The following is a 16,928-nucleotide window of genomic DNA, read 5'->3' on the forward strand; positions in this document are numbered from 1 at the left end:
TCCATTCATTTGTTGATAGACATTGGATTGTTGCCAGTTTGGGGCTATTCTAAATAAAATTCCTGTGAGTATTCATGTACATTCTTTACATGGGCATATGTTTTCTTTTTCCTTGACTGGCGCATATTGTATGTATATGTTTAACTTTTTAAGAAACTGCCAAACCATACTACCTCCAATGCATGAGGGTTTGGTTGCTTTAAATCTTTATCTGCACTTGACATGGTTAATAACTTTTTTTTTTTTTTTTTTTGGTAGTGGGGAATGAACCCAGAGTTGCTCTACCACTGAGCCACATCCCCAGCCCTTTTTATTTTTTTGAGACAGGATCTCACTAAGTTGCCCGGGCTTGCCTCAAATTTGTAATCCTCCTCCTTCAATCTCCTGAGTAGCTGAGATTATAGGCATGCATCACCACACCTAGATATTATTATTATTGTTGTTGCCATTATTATTTTTATAAATATTCTCAGTTGACAGCTTATTTTTTATTTCACTGGAAATCTTTTAAACAGCATACGTTTTTGACTTTAATAACATATAATTTGTGGATTTGTTCCTGATCTATTGTAGTTTGGGTGTCAAATCTAAGAAATCTTTCCCTAAACAAAAGTCACAAAGATTTCCTCCTATTTTCCGACTCCTCCATGTCTTCCTCCTCAGACCCCGTCTCTTGTCCTCCTGTGTTTCTAGACAGAGTCCTGCTATGTTGCTTAGGCTGGTCTTAAATTCCTGGGTTCAAGGGAACCCCCTGTTTTAGCCCTGTGAGACACTGGGACTACAGGGTAAATTGTAATTATGCATAATAGTGGGATTTATTGTTACATAGTTGTACATAAACACAATGTAATATATAATTTGGTCAATATTATTATTTTTTAGTTGTAGTTGGACACAATACCTTTATTTTATTTATTTATTTTTACATGTGGTGCTGAGGATTGAATCCAGTGTCCTGCACTTGCTAGGTGAGTGTTCTGCTGAGCCACAACCCCAGCCCCAATATTATTCTTTTAAAAAATATTCTATTTGTTCTAATTAGTACAATTGATTTTTGTACATTGAGTTTTTATTCTACAATCTTACTAAAACAAACCTCTTAGTTCTCATAGCATTTTTTAGATTCCACTGGACTTTCTGCACACTGATTGGGGGTCTATGTGGGGAATCTCTGGGAAATTAGACAGTTTTCCTTCTTCCTGGGTAAATCTATTCCCTGTTAATCCATTTTAGAAGCAGAACTCTTCCACACAATTTTTATTTTTTATTTATTTTCACCAAAATCAGCTCTGTGGCTAAAAAAAAATAAAAACAATGAACAATGAATACTCTTAGGACTCTCATGGGATCGCTCTTGTTCTCAGATCAGGACATGAGCTGGGAGTTCAAGAACCTGAACTTGTCATGTTCATTCTGGAGCCATCTAGTGCCCTAGAAGAGCCCACTCTAGCCCACAGCCCTGGTGGTAAGCACTGTTGACCTAACAGGTGCAGCAGCCCTTTGACTCCCAAGGCGCCTGCTTTATTTGGTAGGTCATCAAAGTAAGCAAAGGCGATAGCTCGACTGTGATGTCACTATAAAGTGTGGATCACTAACCTCACATTTCCACTGTCAAGGAACTCAGACCACACTCACATTGAAGGTGAATATTCAGTATATTCACTTATATTCAAGGGCACGACCAAAATGACTTCCAGGTTCTTCCCTTGTAGCTCTACCTGTGGGCTACACACCTGGTACCAGTTCTTCTTTCTGCGTTTCTCAAAGGCAGAAACTACAGAGTCATTTATTTTCTTAGTAAGAGACAGAAGTTTGCTAATGACAGGCTGAATGTCCTGCCTCAGTTTCTCAAGTAGCAGGGACTATAGGCATGAACCACTATGCTGGCTGCACATGGTAATTTAAACAGGGAAGGTTTAGCAGGAAGAATAATGAACTAAATCAAACCTAGAGGCTCAGGAGGCTAAGGCAGGAGGATCAGCAACTTAGTGAGACATTGTCTCAAAAATTTAAAAAAGCCAGCCTCAGCAAGATAGCAAGGCTCTAAGCAACTCAGCAAGACCTTCTCTAAGTAAAATATTTTAAAAGGGCTGGGATGTAGCTCAGAGGTAGGGTGCTCTCAATCACCAGTGCCACAACCAAAAAAAGAAAAAAAAAAAACTCTTTACAAGGATACTACTAACTGTGAATAAGAGAGAAACAAAACTAAACAAAACCTGTGGTAGAGCACTTGCCTAATATGATGAGGCCCTGAGTTCCATCCCAAGCACCGCAGTCAGGAGGGAGAGCCATACCCCACACACACACTCACACACACACACACACACACACACACACACACACACAATGCCCCAAAGCTAAGGGAGGACCCAGGTAAAGCAAACCTGAGAGGGCAGGTGCCCTCCCCAAGGCTGGGATTCAGACCCCAGGGGAGAGGTGTGACTGCAGGCCTACAATGGTCCACAGCCAGCAGAAAGAGGCTGGTGGTCAGGGAATTGCAAGCAGGAAACCTTCCCACTGAAGTGCTGTCTGGCAGGGAGCAGGGGCCTGAAGGCCACTGGGCGTCCCAGACAGGGGTGTCTGTCCCCAGGGTGAAGGAGGCAGCAAGGAAAACAAGGACCAAGAGAAGCCTCTTTCTTCCTGCTGCATCCCTCTGACGCCCTCTACAGGGAAGAAATATTACCAATTTCACATCTAGTAGCCAACAGAGGAAGAAACGGGTACCAGACCAAAAGCAATAAATTGATAACTGGCGTGAATAAGTACTCAGGAAAAAAGAAAAGAAAAACAAAACAGTTTCACTTCACAATGTCCTTTTTTGAAATTTTTTTTTATTTGGTACTGGGGATTGAACCCAGGGCTGCTCTGTCACTGAGCTACATCCACAGTCCCCTCTACCTTTTGAGACAAGTTTCTCTAAGTTGCTGAGGCTGGTCTCCTGCCTCAGCCTCCAGAGTCACTGGGATTACAGGTGTGAGCCACTACACTGGGCTCCCCCCCATATTGTTAACTAACTTTTTAAAATATTTATTTTTTAGTTGTAGTTGGACATAATACCTTTATTTTATTTATTCATTTATTATTTATTTTTATGTGGTGCTGAGGATCGAATCCAGGGTCTCTTCGCATGTGCGAGGCGAGTGCTCTACTGCTGAGCCACAACGCCAACCCCTTAACTAACTTTTAAAAACAACTCTGTCAAACTGTATGGTAGTATATCCACAGTTATTTGAAAAATACCCTTCCTTTTCCAACTATATATCTGTGTGAGGCTGGATTTTCTTTGTACTTCAACTAAAACAATACGCAAACCATATTGTACGCAAAAGCATATATAAGAATTCAGCTTTTATTAGGCAACACATTAAAGAGATTTGCAAAAAGATAACATGTAGTTAATTTGCTATCTGTATTTTTATTTATTTATTTATTTATTATTATTACTATTTTAAAATTAATTTTTATTGTTGGTTGTTCAAAACATTACATAGTTCTTTTTTTAAATTAATTTTATTATTATTATTATTATTATTATTATTATTATTATTATGTACCAATGGTTGGAGTGCTCAACCACTGAGTAACATCCCATCCCTTTTTATTTTTGGAGACAGGGTCTCACTAAGTTGCTTAGGGCCTCTCTAAGTTTCGGAGGCTGGCTTTGAACTTGCGATCCTCCTGCCTCAGCCTCCTGAACCCCTGGGATTACAGGCATGCACCACTACACCTGGCAGACTAGAATTTTAAAATATTTCTCTCTGTTTCTCTGGGACCCTGCATCTCAGGCAGGCCAGCCAGGGAGAGGTGGGCTTCGGGGAAGCTGAGAGCCATGGAGAAAGGATCTCAGAGTTTGGCGGGGATCAGTCTCATTTTCAAGAAGAGGCCCATCTTGAGGACGAGGTGGGTTGAAGAAATAGAGCTCTGTCTCTACCTAAGAGGGCTCAGAGAGCAACAATCCAGAGGCCAGAGGGCCACGGGGCAAGGGGAGCCTGCAGAAGAGGGTCTCCGAGCGCTGACCATCACTTTGTGGGCGGTGCTAAATTCAGCTGAGCGCTGGGCACGAGTGGAAGCTTTGCCTTCAGGAAGAGAAGCTGATGGCATCCTCCTTGGACCCTTCATTCTCTTCTTTTTCCTCCTCCTCTACATTAGGCCAAAATGTGTCCCACAGGGGCACACCTGCCCAGGGCTGTGCCTCACTCTGATGGGCGGGGAGCAGTGCAGGCCTGTCAGGTCTGCAGGAGGAGCCTGGGGGAAGGAGGGATGGTGGGGAAGTCCAGGGAAGGGAAAGAGCTAGTGAAGGCAGGAAGGTCAGAGCAGTGCAAAGCAGAGGATGACAGAAGCGGGGAAAGACGGAGATGAGATGGGAAGGAAGGAGGACTCGGCACAAGTCGGCATCAGCTCAGAGTCCCAACTCCACGGCCAACAATCACACCCCAACAAGCTGGGTAAGTTAGATGGAAATAGACATCTTCTTAGAAATGCACAATCAAAACGGATTCGGGAAGAAATAAAAATCTGAATATATACCTGTCTCATTCACACCCAGTCGTGTCAGGGCACTGGGGTAGGCCAAAGAAAGTGCATAGGAGATGTAGGGTTTGTCGGGAAAGGCTCACAAGAGATCAGAGAAGGCACCAAGAGGAGTTCAGTGGCGACAGGCTGAGCAGACAGCACCTCTGTCCCTGCAGGTGCTTCACCAAGCAGTACCTTCTCTCCTTCCTGGTGGCCAGCTGCGTGAATGACATATACCTTCCCATAGTGCCCTGGGGCTCATGTCCGACCCCACTGAGGGGGGATTTTGTCAGTCAGGCTGCAGGAGCAGTGACATCACCAGCATCAGCCTTCTTGGTCTGCTTGCATGACCAGCACCCCAAGGAGCAACTGCCCAGGAGCAAGAAAGCAGCTTTCTACAGATCGCAGACTTACCGCAGCTCCCAGGGTGCATAAGAGACAGTGTCCTTCAAAGCATTCCTGGCCGGGCGTGCTCTCATTGTTCTCTTGGGTAGGTTTTGGGGAATAGAAATTGGGATTCAGGGACATGGTATTTTAATGTCCCCTTTTCATACTGCAACACCAAAACTTTAAAAGTTAATATCATATTTATTGATGAAAGACAAAACTTTTCCCTGGAAATCAGGAACAAGACAAGAATACCCACTATTCTCAACATTAAAATCAACATTAAAATCTCTAGTTTGAGCAATTAGGCAAAGAAACAAGTAAAAGGAATCCAAACTGGAAAGGAAAAAGTAAAGTTATATTAGTTTGCAGATTACATGATTTTATATGTAGAAAACCTTAAAGATCTCTCTCTCTCTCTCTCTCTCTCTCTCTCTCTCTCTCTCTCACACACACACACACACACACACACACACACCCCTGTTAAAGCTAATAACTGGGCTGGGGATGTGGCTCAAGTGGTAGCACGCTTGCCTGGCATGCGTGCGGCCTGGGTTCGATCCTCAGCACCACATACAAAGAAAGATGTTGTGTCCGCCGAAAAACTAAAAAAAAAAAAAAAAATTAAAATTCTCTCTCTTTCTCTCTCTCTCTCTCTAAAAAAAAAGCTAATAATTAATTTAGCAAAGTTTCAGAATACAGTCAACACAACAAAAATGAGTAGCAATTCTATATGCTAACAATGAATAATCCATAAATCAAATTAATATATAGTGGCACACATCTGTAATCCCAGAGACTCAGGAGGCTGAAGCAGGAAGATCGCAAGTTAAAAACCAACCCAGCAACTTAGCAAGACCCTAAGCAACTCAGTGAGAACCTGTCTCAAAATAAATAATAACTTATACTCTGGGCTGGGGTTGTAGCTCGGTGGTAGAGCATTTGCCTAGCACGTGTGAGGCCCTGGGTTCGATCCCCAGCACCACATAAAACTAAATAAACAAAATAAAGATATTGAATCCATCTACAACTAAAAAATAAAAAATAAAAAATTTTATACTCCATGTATGTGTAATATATTAAAATACACTCTACTGTCATGTATATCTAAAAAGAGCAAATTAAAAAAATAAGGGACTGGAGATGTAGCTCAGTGTTTAAGCACCCCTGGGCTCAATCCCCAGTGTGGACACACACACACACACACACACACGAAGAGAGTCTTGAAGAAAAAGAAAATTTGGATTTCAAAACTTACGCGGTGGACAGACAGCATAAGGACAGACATACAGATCAATCAAATTGAGTAGCCCAGAAATAAACCCTCACATAAACCCTCACAACTGAGCTTTGACAAGTATCCCAAGACCATTCATGGAGAAAAAAGTCTTTTCATCACATCTCATGGGACAACTGGACACCCCCACACAAAGCCAGGAGATTAGAACTTCACCTAAAACCAGGAATGAAAGTTGTGAGGCACTGGGTTTGATTCTCAGCACCTCACAGAAATAAACAAATAAAACAAACATCCATTGACAATAATTTTTTAAAAAATCAGTTGACTGTGTATGTGAGGGTCTCTCTCATTTCCCTATTCTATTCCATTCGTCTCTTATGCTCATATCACGCTGAGTACTGAAGCTTGTGGTGGCAGTGGTGCTGGTAGTGGGCATTGAACCTGGGGTCTCTTGCATGCTAAGCACATTTCCTTGTCCGATTGCTTATTGTTAGTGTACAGAAGTAAGGCTGATCTTTGTCTGTTGTCCTCATATCCTGCTAATTTGTTGAATTAATGAAGGGGCTCTAACAGTTGTTTGTGGCATCTTAAGTATTCTCTACCTATAAGATCATACCTTCACCTTTCAGTCAGAACCACCATCTTCCAATAATTTGCCAAATGTCAAACACAAAGGGAAAGGGGAGAGGCACCCACTCCGTGTTCTTCAGACCTTTTGGAAAGCACTGATTCTTCGTTTTCTGTATTACTGTCTTCCTTTTTGTTCAGTTAATTTTTGGACAGTAGTGAGATAATTTAATTCCTTTCTCAATTTATTTAATGTATATTCTTTTTTAATTGCAGAATGCATCACAATTCTTATTAAACATATAGAACACAATTTTTCATATCTCTGTATATAAAGTATGTTCACACCAATTCGTGTCTTCATACATGTACTTTGGATAATGATGTCCATCACATTCCATCATCATTGCTAACCCCCTGCCCTCTCCCTTCCCCTCCCACCCTTCTGCCATATCTAGAGTTTGTCAATTCCTCCCATGCTCCCTCTCCCTACCCCATTATGAGTCAGTCACCTTATATCAGGGAAAACATTCTCCATTTGTTTTTTTGGGATTGGCTAACTTCACTTAGCATTATCTTCTCCAACTTCATCCATTTACCTGCAAATGCCATGATTTTATTCTCTTTTATTGCTGAGTAATATTCCATTGTGTATATATGCCACATTTTTTAATCGATTCATCTACTAAAGGGCATCTAGGTTGGTTCTACAATTTAGCTATTGTGAATTGTGCTGCTACAAACATTGATGTGGCTGTGTCCCTGCAGTATGCTGTTTTTAAGTCCTTGGGGTATGGTCCGAGGAGAGGACTAGCTGGATCAAATGGTGGTTCCATTCCCATATTTCCAAGGAATCTCCATACTGCTTTCCATATTGGCTGCACCAATTTGCAGTCCCACCAGCAATGTATGAGTGTGCCTTTTTCCCCACATCCTCACCAACATTTATTATTGTTTGTCTTCATAATAGCTGCCATTCTGACTGGATTGAGATGATATCTTACAGGAGTTTTGATTTGTATTTCTCTAATTGCTAGATGATGAACATTTTTTCATATATTGAGAAGTGTCAAGTCTGTTCATGTCCTTGGCCAATTTATTGATTGGGTTATTTTATGTATATTCTATGGCTTTTTTATTTTTGATTACTATGAGGATTACAATTGATATCTTTAAGTCATAACATTCAGCTGGGTGCAGTGGCACATGCTCATAATTCCAGCAACTCAAGAGGATGATGTAAGAGGGTCCTGAGTTCAAGGTCAACCTCAGCAATTTAGCGAGTCCCTGTCTCTAAATGACATATAAAAAAGGGCAGGAGGTGTGGCTCAGTGATTAAGTGCCCCTGGGTTCAATCCCTGGTACAAAAAAAAAAAAAGTTATAACATTCATTTGAATTTATAACAGCTTAATTTTAGTTACATACAAAAGTTCTTCCTTTACAAATCTGTCCTCACCTCTTTCATATGTTAACATCATAGAATTATATCTCTTTGTATTGTGTGTACAAAACTGCAAACTAGTAATTGGGTCCCCACCACCCACACCGCCCCATGGTACTGGGGATTTTTAAAAAAAATATTCTTCTTTTTTTTTTTTTAAGAGAGAGAGAGAATTTTAATATATATATATATATATATATATATTTTTTTTTTTTTTTTTTTTTTTTTTTTTTTTTTTTAGTTTTCGGCGGACACAACATCTTTGTTTGTATGTGGTGCTGAGGATAGAACCCAGGCCGCACACATGCTTGGCGAGCGCGCTACCGCTTGAGCCACATCCCCAGCCAATGGTACTGGGGATTGAACCCAAGGGCACTTTACCACTGAGCTACATCCCAGCCCTTTTTATTTTTTATTTTGAGACAGGGTCTCAGATAAGTTTCTGAGGCTGGCCTTGTACTTGTGATCCTCCTGGCTTAGCCTCCTGAGTTGCTGGGATTATTGGTGTGCATCACCCACCTGGCCTCCTTTAGCATTTCTTGCAGAGCAAATCTAGTGATAACAGATCTTTCAGCTTTAGTTTATCTGGGAACATGTTAATTTCTTCATCACTTTGGAAGGATAGCTTTGCTGAATTCTTGGTTAACAGACTCTTTTGTTTGTTTAGCATGTTGACTATATGAGCCTACTACCTTTTGTTTCCAAAGTTTGTAATGAAAAATCTATGGATAAGAATGCTGTGCATCCCTTGTATGTGACAAGTCACGTCTCTCGCTCCTTTTAAGATTCTGTGTCTTTGACAAGTAAGATTCTGTGTCTCAGTCAATGTAGTAGTTATATTTAGGTGTATGTCTCCTTGAGTTTATTCTATTTGAAGTTTATTGAGCTTCTTAAATATTTATGTCTTTCATCAAACTTGGAAAGTTTTCAGTCATTATTTTTTCAAAGAATCTCTCTGCACTTTCTCCCTGTTCTCCTTCTGGAACCCTAAAATGTCTATATTGGTTTCCTTGATGATGATCCAAAGGTCCCTTAGACTCTGCTTGCTTTTCTTGAATCCTTTTAATCTTTGTTCCTCAGGCTAAATAATTCAAGCATACTGTATTCAAGTTTGCTGATTCTTTCTTCTGCCTTCTCAAATCTGTCTTTAAATTCCTCCAGTGAATTATTCATTTCAGTTGAGACCAGATCTCACACCTAACTCCACATTCAACCTCACATGAGATGCTGTGAGTTTGACCATCAGCAAGAGGGCCTCAGGACAGCCACCTTGTAGCCTACCCATTGGACATCACGTCAGGAACTCCGAGTGGGCAAACTAATTGGTGACAAGCATATCCTAAGGAACCTCACTATGAGGAAATTAGGATCAGATTGTATCATCTGGCCCACCCACAGTGAGAAGGTACCCACCAGTCTAGGAACACTCCTCAACCACCTGAATAGGCCACACCTAAATAGCTTCCTAGCAAGATGTACTTTGGACAGAAGTCTTCCATCTTTTTATCCAGTCAGCTTTTCAAATAGTCATTCTCCTTGCCTCAACACCTTGTCTCTTGGTTTAAGTGGCCTGTCATGTGGCACACAGCTGGACTTGGGTCCAACGACACAATCACTGTGTGTCATTTCAATTTGTTTTCTGTCTCTTTGTTGACATATGTTTTATCTGTCCGTTTTTTTTTTTAATTTTACTTTTCTCACATCTTCCTTTAGTTATTTAAGCATATTTCAGAGAGTTGTTTTAGATTCTTTGTCTAGTAGTAGGTATATCATCTGGCCTTTGTGAGGGACAGTTTCTATTGTTTTGCATTGCTCCCCAATAAGTGGGCCATACCTTCCTGTTTCTTTATACACTAGTGATTTTTTTTTTTGTTGTTGAAAACTGAACTGTTATTCTAATAATATGGTAATTCTCTCCAGGGTTGCTGTTTTTTGTTTCTTGTTGTTTGTTTTCTAAGAAGTATTAGGCTATAAATCTTTCTTAGTGTGCACTGGTCTGAAGACTAAGCACAGAAATAGCTACTTCCTCTTTGCCTTGATGTCACAGGCAGAGCAAAGCAGTCATGTCTGTGGTGTTGGCTGTCCCAGTCCAGCATCTGCAGGGCAGCTGCTTTTGATTATTAATCATTGTAAGTGATCTCCGTAACAAGGATCAGCTGAGGTGCAACGTTAAAGTATTAGGTCTTTACAAAACCTTCTTTAACCCATTAGGATAGTAATAATAAAAACAGAGATAACAAGAAGTACCAACAAGAATATGAAAAACCTAAAATCCTTATACATTCACAATGGGAATAGAAAATGTCAGTCTGGCAGTGTGTCCAACAGTTCTGACCCAGAAATTCCACCATGAGGTCTATACCCAAGAGTAATGAAAATGTATGTCCACACAAAATTTTGTATGTGTGTTCACGGCAATATTATCTATAACAGCTAAAAATTGTAAACAACTCATCTGTCCATCAACTCTTAAATGAATAAATAGAATATAATCTATTTATACAATGGAATGTTATTTGGCAATAAAAGGAATGTAGTATGAAAAAAAAACCCTCCTTTAATCTGGGCATGCAAGGTGTCTTTCTCATCCTCCCCGCACTGTGGTGACTTTTGAATGTCTTAGTCTTTCATGTCTAGATCCCAAAAGGGGAAAAAAAGAAAAATGAAAGGGAAAAAAATATCCTGGCATTTAAAAATCCTCTGGAAGTGCTTAAGCCAGTGAGGGATGGGTTTGAACAATGGTGTGTGTGTGTGTGTGTGTGTGTGTGTGTGTGTGTGTGTGTGTGTTTGAAAAAAATGGTCTCTGTGGTCAGAAGTGGCAATCAGGGGTTGGGGTGTGGTGCAGAGGTAGAGCACTTGCCTGGCATGCAGGAGACCCTGGGTTCCATCTTCAGCACCACACCCTACACAAATATGGCAATTTTTAAAAAATGTGGCAATTACTCATCAGAATGTAGTTCCCCCATATTTAGAGAGTGAGACCCTGAGTGTCCACACCCTGGCTCTGATGTGACATCCATGCTGATGCATATCAGCAGTATAACTGCCTGCAGGGGGCTGGATAGCTGCTGCTAAGAGCTGAAATTCATCACAAGTCACCATCCAAACTCCCCCCCCCATACCAGTGGGAGGTCCAGTTAGGGTTCAGGTTCTTGGCATCGTGAACAAAGAACTGAGCAAGACAGTTCAAAGCGAAAGTGACACTCCATAAAACAGAGCAGAGTGGGCCAAGTGAGACTGGCTCTAGGCCCCGGGTCCAGGCGAGTCTTATCCTAGCGGTGAGCTGCGCCCGGATCCCTCTCTGCACACACCTGATTGGAGACCCTGCCCCATTTGTTCCCATTGGTTACTTGATTTTTGCCTAATTAGAAGACAGTTTCTATTGGTCACTTGATTTTCACCTGATTAGAATACAGAACTATGGTGGGCGTTGCCATGGTGATACGCCCTCGGAGTGGGAGTTGTCTTGGTCATAGAGTAAACAGGGACATGATGACTCTTCTCCTACTCCAGCCCCATACACTACCTCTGCCATGTGGGCATCCCCAAACTCCTATCTCACCCTGGAAGTCACCAACTTTCAATGGAATCCAGAGCTCCAAGATGTTACTCTGGACAGATTCTGCTAGTACTCTTGCCAGCTGGGTTAAGGGAGACCGATGGTTGGTGCTTCCTAGTCTGCTATCTTCCTCCCCATCTTTCAACTTTTGGAGAAGTTGTAAAGGATCCATGGTAATTCTGCAATGTTTAGTAGAATTCAAAACAAAGCCATCTGGTCTGGAATTTTCTCTCTATATATATTTTAGTTGTCAATGGACCCCTAGAATTTTCTTTACAGAAGTTTTATTTTGTTTTGTTGATACTGCAAATTGCTTTACCACTGAGCTACATCCCCAGTAACTTTTTATTTTCTATGTTGAGACAAAGTCTTGCTAAACTGCCCAGACTGGCCTCAAACTTGTGATCCTCCTGCCTCAGCCCCCTGAGTTGTGATTACAGGCATGTGATTACTGGCATGTGGAAGTCTTTTAAAGAAATCATTCAATGCCTTTACATTGATCTACTCAGATGTTATATTTCATAAATTAATTTCAGTATTTTGAATCGCCCTAGGAAATTTTCCATGTCATTTAGGTCATCTAATTGTTGACACACAAAGTTTTCCCTTATATTTCTTTTCTTTCTGCAATGTCAGTCATGATGACTTTTTTTTTTTTTGGTGGTGGTGCTGGGGATTGAACCCAGGGCCTTGTGCATGTGAGGCAAACACTCAACCAACTGAGCTATGTCCCCAACCGATGTCTTCTCTTTTGTTCCTGTTTTGTTTATGAGTCTGTTCTATTTCTCTCTTGGTTGGTCCATTTAGATTTGTCAGGTTTGTGATTTTTCAAAGAATCAGCTTTTGTTTCATTTACTTCTTTTTAGTTGTTGCATTTCTTTGTGCTCATGTTTATGATTTCCTTCCTCTGCTCTCTTTAGGTTTAGTTTCTTCTTTTTATTGGGAGGCTTAGGTTATTGGTTTGAGATATCTCTTCTTTTTGAATATGTGTTTATAAATTTCTGAGAACTGCCTTAGCTGATTCCTATGAGTCCTGGTATGTTCTCTTTTTGTTTTCATTCCTCTCAAAGCGTCAGTGGGATCTTGTCCACTCCATGAGAAGAATCGGACAAAGGAATGACAAGAGGGTTACAAGATTCTTCCCTGGGGGCTTCTGCTCGAAGAAGGAGGGAGAGGGAATCAGTTTGTTTCAAACTAAAGGCGAACACGTATAGCTTTTCTGGCATCCACAGCATGGACGGGACTGGCCCCTTGATGCCACCCCACGCAGAGGAGAGCCTATGCTCTTCATCATTCCTCGTCCCCTACAGCATGTCTCGTAACCACCTGAAGTCCCCAATAGGGCTGAGCTTTTTACTCTGCCAACAAAGGTAAGTGTGGGCTACTTTAGTGACTGTTCTATGCATACATCTGCCCCTGGTCACCTGGGGCTGCTCCTTATCATCTGGGAAAGTCCCTAATATTATTTTAAGAGCAGGGCAAACTATTGTCCTGTCACATGTGTTTTAGTGATGTTGCTTTGTCTGGCTCTGGCTTCTTGATATGGTCTCAGAAGGCAGAGGTGACTTCTCAACATCCTGATGTGTTAATTCCATAGCCTCAAAGACTGGTCCTTTTTTTAAAATCCCAATTTTCTGTTATATTCATTAGTTCTATGGGATTGAGAGTAGCTTGCCCGTCTCATTCCCCCTTTAATTTTAAGAGGTTTTGTTTTTCATGGAGGAGGGTTCCCGACTTGAAAGCACTTTCTAATTTTCCCCTTGATTCATTAACTATTTAGATATGTGTTAATTTCCACATATTTGTGAATTTTCCAAATTTTTTCCTCTTCTTCCCCCATCTTTCTTTCTTTTTCTTTTAATTTTTTTTTTTAGAGAGAGAGAGAGAGAGAGAGAATCTTTAATATTTATTTTTTAGTTTTCGGCGGACACAACATCTTTGTTTGTATGTGGTGCTGAGGATCGAACCCGGGCCGCATGCATGCCAGGCGAGCGGGCTACCGCTTGAGCCACATCCCCAGCCCTTCTTTTAATTTTTGAGACAGGGTTTTGCTAAGTTGCTTAGGCTGGTCTTGAACTTGCAATCCTCCTGGCATGGTGCAGTCCACCATGCTAGGCTCTCACTGTCCTTGATCCTTAAGATAATTCCGTTGTTGTATGGTTTCAATTCTATCTTAAGACTTGTTTCGTGGCTAATGTATGTCATCACAGAGAATGTTCTAGGTGTACTTGAGAACGGATCTGTTATTGGGTGGGGTGTTCTGCAGATGCCTGTTCAGTCTGGTTGGTTTGTAGTGTTGCCAAGTCTTCTATTTCCATGTTGCCCTTCTGTTTAACTATTCTCTACCTTATTGATAGTGGTGCCAGATGTGGTGGCACACACCTTTTAATCCTAGCAACTTGGGAGACTGAGGCAGGAGGATCACAAGCTTGAGGACAGTCTCAGCAACTTAGCCAGACCCTGTTTGGAAATTTAAAAAAAAAAAATTTTTTTTTAAAGGGCTGGAGATGTACTTCGGTGGTAAAATGACCCTGGGTTCAATCTCCAGTACCAAAAACAAACAACAACAACAACAAAACAACAACCAACGACCACAGTGATGTACTGAAGTCTTCAAAGATTAGTTGTGTTGTCTACACTGCCCTTAAGTTCTACTGGCTGGCCTGAGCTCACAGGGAAGGCTGAGGAGAGTGTGAGGGAGGAAGGGACTGGTAAAAGAAACAGAGGCTGCTGTGGTCCTTTCAGTCCCGTTTGCTGCTTTAGTGCAAGACGGAGGAGAGTGGGCCTCGGGCTGTGTTTTGTGAGATGGCAGCGCCCCCTGGGGAAGTAAAGTTGGAGAGCAAATGTGCCTTTCTACTCTGAGACTTGAGAGCTGGTGGCTGGATCTGAGGCCATGATGGGTCTCAAAGAGGGGACCAGAGTCTGTTTTGTCATTGGGCTGTCCCTGCAGCCCCTTCCCCTCATCTCTTCTGACTGCAGAACTTGGGAGCGCGCCTTCCTTGAGAGTAAAGCCTGCTCCTAGCTGGGTCTCCAAATGAATGGCGTTCACCTGGGCTCTCCAGTGACGAGGGAAGCGCATGGAAGCGCATTAAATTGTGGATCTATAGTGTTTAATTGACATTTAGTATTTGCAATGAGAGCAGAATTCACAAATGGATTTCTAGGCCCAATCTGGCCAGCAAATGTTTCATTTGTCCTGTATGGTACTGACTTTTTTTTTTTTTTTTTTTTTAAGTAAATCCAACATATTAGAATTAGAGTTCACAATAAAGTCTAAATTTCTGCTTCTCTTTAAATTCAGCCCTGGTAGCACTGTGCGTAGGAGCTGCTCCCTGAGATGAGGGCATCAGTTCTCTAGTTGTCACAGTCTCCCTGATTCTATGTTGCATTTTTTTCCGTTTGTCAGCACTGGGAATCACACCCAGGGCCTCGTACGTGTGAGGCAAGCACTTTACCACAGAACTGTCCCCAGACCTTTTTATTGTATTTTCTGAGACAGGGTCTTTCTAAATTGCCCAGATTGGCCTTGAACTTTTGATCCACCGCTTCAGCCTCCTGAGTAGCTGGGATTACAGTTTGTACCATCATACCCAGTTTCACTTGACCTTTTTTGAGCCTAGGTTCCCCCCTTTTTAAAATGATTTGAGCTGGGGTGTGAAGCTCAGTGGTAGAGTGCTTGCCTATCCTTTGTAAAGCCCTGGATTTGACCCCCAAGCATGGCATTTAAAAAAAGAAAGAAAAGGAAAAAAAAGATTTGTTGAGAAAAAACATAGTGATGGAAACAGCCCAAATGTCCACCAATGAATGAATGAATGGTAAACTGTGGTACATCCATACAGTGGAATATTAGTCAGTCATGAAATGATTGAAGTACTGACACATGCTATGATGTAGATGAATCTCCAAAATATGCTAAATGAAAAGTCAGGTGGAAAATGTCACTGTTGTAGTATTCAATTTACATGAAATACCAGAGTAGATCAGTTGATAAGACAGGAAGCCTACTGGTGGTTACCAGAGGCTGAGAGAAGCTGCACAATGAGGGGTTTCACTTCGAAATGATGTTTTTTAAAACAAGTCAGGGGTGGCAATTGCACTGCAGTGTGAATATACTAAACACCACTAAATATTTTTAAATGGTTGTTATTTTCAGCAAAAATAAAGATTGGATAATTTCAATTAAAGGCATAAAGTGCTAAAACAAAGTTTGTTCTCCAACCTTTGAAAATTGTCCCCTCCATTTGAGATATGAGGAGCCTGAAGTCTTGGAGGGGAAGTGACTCACAGGGCAGGTCAGTGGAAGGGCTTGAAGGTGGGGATGGCCTCAGCCTTCTATCCTACTTCCTAAGGTATGGCACACTTAGGTGTGGCCCAGGACAGTCTGCTCATGGGTTATACCCATGTTTTCAGTCCAGAGCCTGGCACACAGAAGGGGCTGTGCAAATGTTTGTGGGTGTGAACGAGGAGTTATGATCATTATGTAATCGCCTTTCCACGAGGGCTCCCACTCTGGCACTGGACACTACCTGATCCTTCTGGAGAGTTAGTGGAGCACAGCTGCCAACACTGAGCCTCCACATATGCCTTGGACTGGGCTCTGGGCAAAGCATGTTATCTCATTTGTTTTTATACTTTTATTTTTGAATTTGGGGGATTGAACCCAGGGGTGCTTTGCCACTGAGCTACATCCCCAGTTCTTTTTAAAAAAACATTTATTTATTTTAGTTGCAGCCGGACATTTATGTGGTGCTGAGGATCGGACCCAGCTCACCTCACATGCTAGGTGAGCGCTCTACCGCTGAGCCCCAGCCCCAGCCCCGCCCTCAGTCCTTTTTGTTCTTTGAGACAAGATCTCAAGTTGCTGAGGGGCTTCCTAAATTGTTGAGGTAATTGAATTTGCCATCTCCTGCCTCAGCCTCCTGCTGGGATTACAGGAGTGCAGCCCGGTGCCTGGCTGTATATTTGTTTTGAAACTATCAGCAACTTTGTCTTTACCACTAATATTTTCCAAATTTCCTACATAAAGGAAGTGTCTTTTGTAGCAGAAAATAAAGATTTTTCTTTGATGTCACTTGGGCCACAAGTTGAGTTATTGGTGAGTCTGCCTGACACATCTGGACCACATGTCCCTTCCAGTCAGTCCTGAAGGCCAGGGCAAAACCCAGGTAGAGACTTGACATTCATTAGCTAATCCTTTAGTTTGTGTCTGGCAGCAGCCTTT

At 41.7% G+C, this 16,928-nt stretch overlaps 2 non-coding genes across 2 annotated transcripts; both read right to left on the bottom strand.

Annotated features, from left to right (window-relative positions):
• Nucleotides 1–10,106: 10,106 nt before the first annotated feature.
• LOC143385529 (small nucleolar RNA SNORA43) lies at nucleotides 10,107–10,242 on the bottom strand. The gene has a single exon (XR_013089483.2). It is a non-coding gene; the product is annotated as a small nucleolar RNA SNORA43 (small nucleolar RNA).
• Nucleotides 10,243–12,368: 2,126 nt separating this feature from the next.
• Trnav-cac (transfer RNA valine (anticodon CAC)) lies at nucleotides 12,369–12,441 on the bottom strand. Its single transcript has one exon. It is a non-coding gene; the product is annotated as a tRNA-Val (tRNA).
• Between the last annotated feature and the right edge of the window lie 4,487 nt (nucleotides 12,442–16,928).

The sequence above is a fragment of the Callospermophilus lateralis genome, chromosome 19, assembly GCF_048772815.1.
Source record: "Callospermophilus lateralis isolate mCalLat2 chromosome 19, mCalLat2.hap1, whole genome shotgun sequence".
NCBI lineage: Eukaryota > Metazoa > Chordata > Mammalia > Rodentia > Sciuridae > Callospermophilus > Callospermophilus lateralis.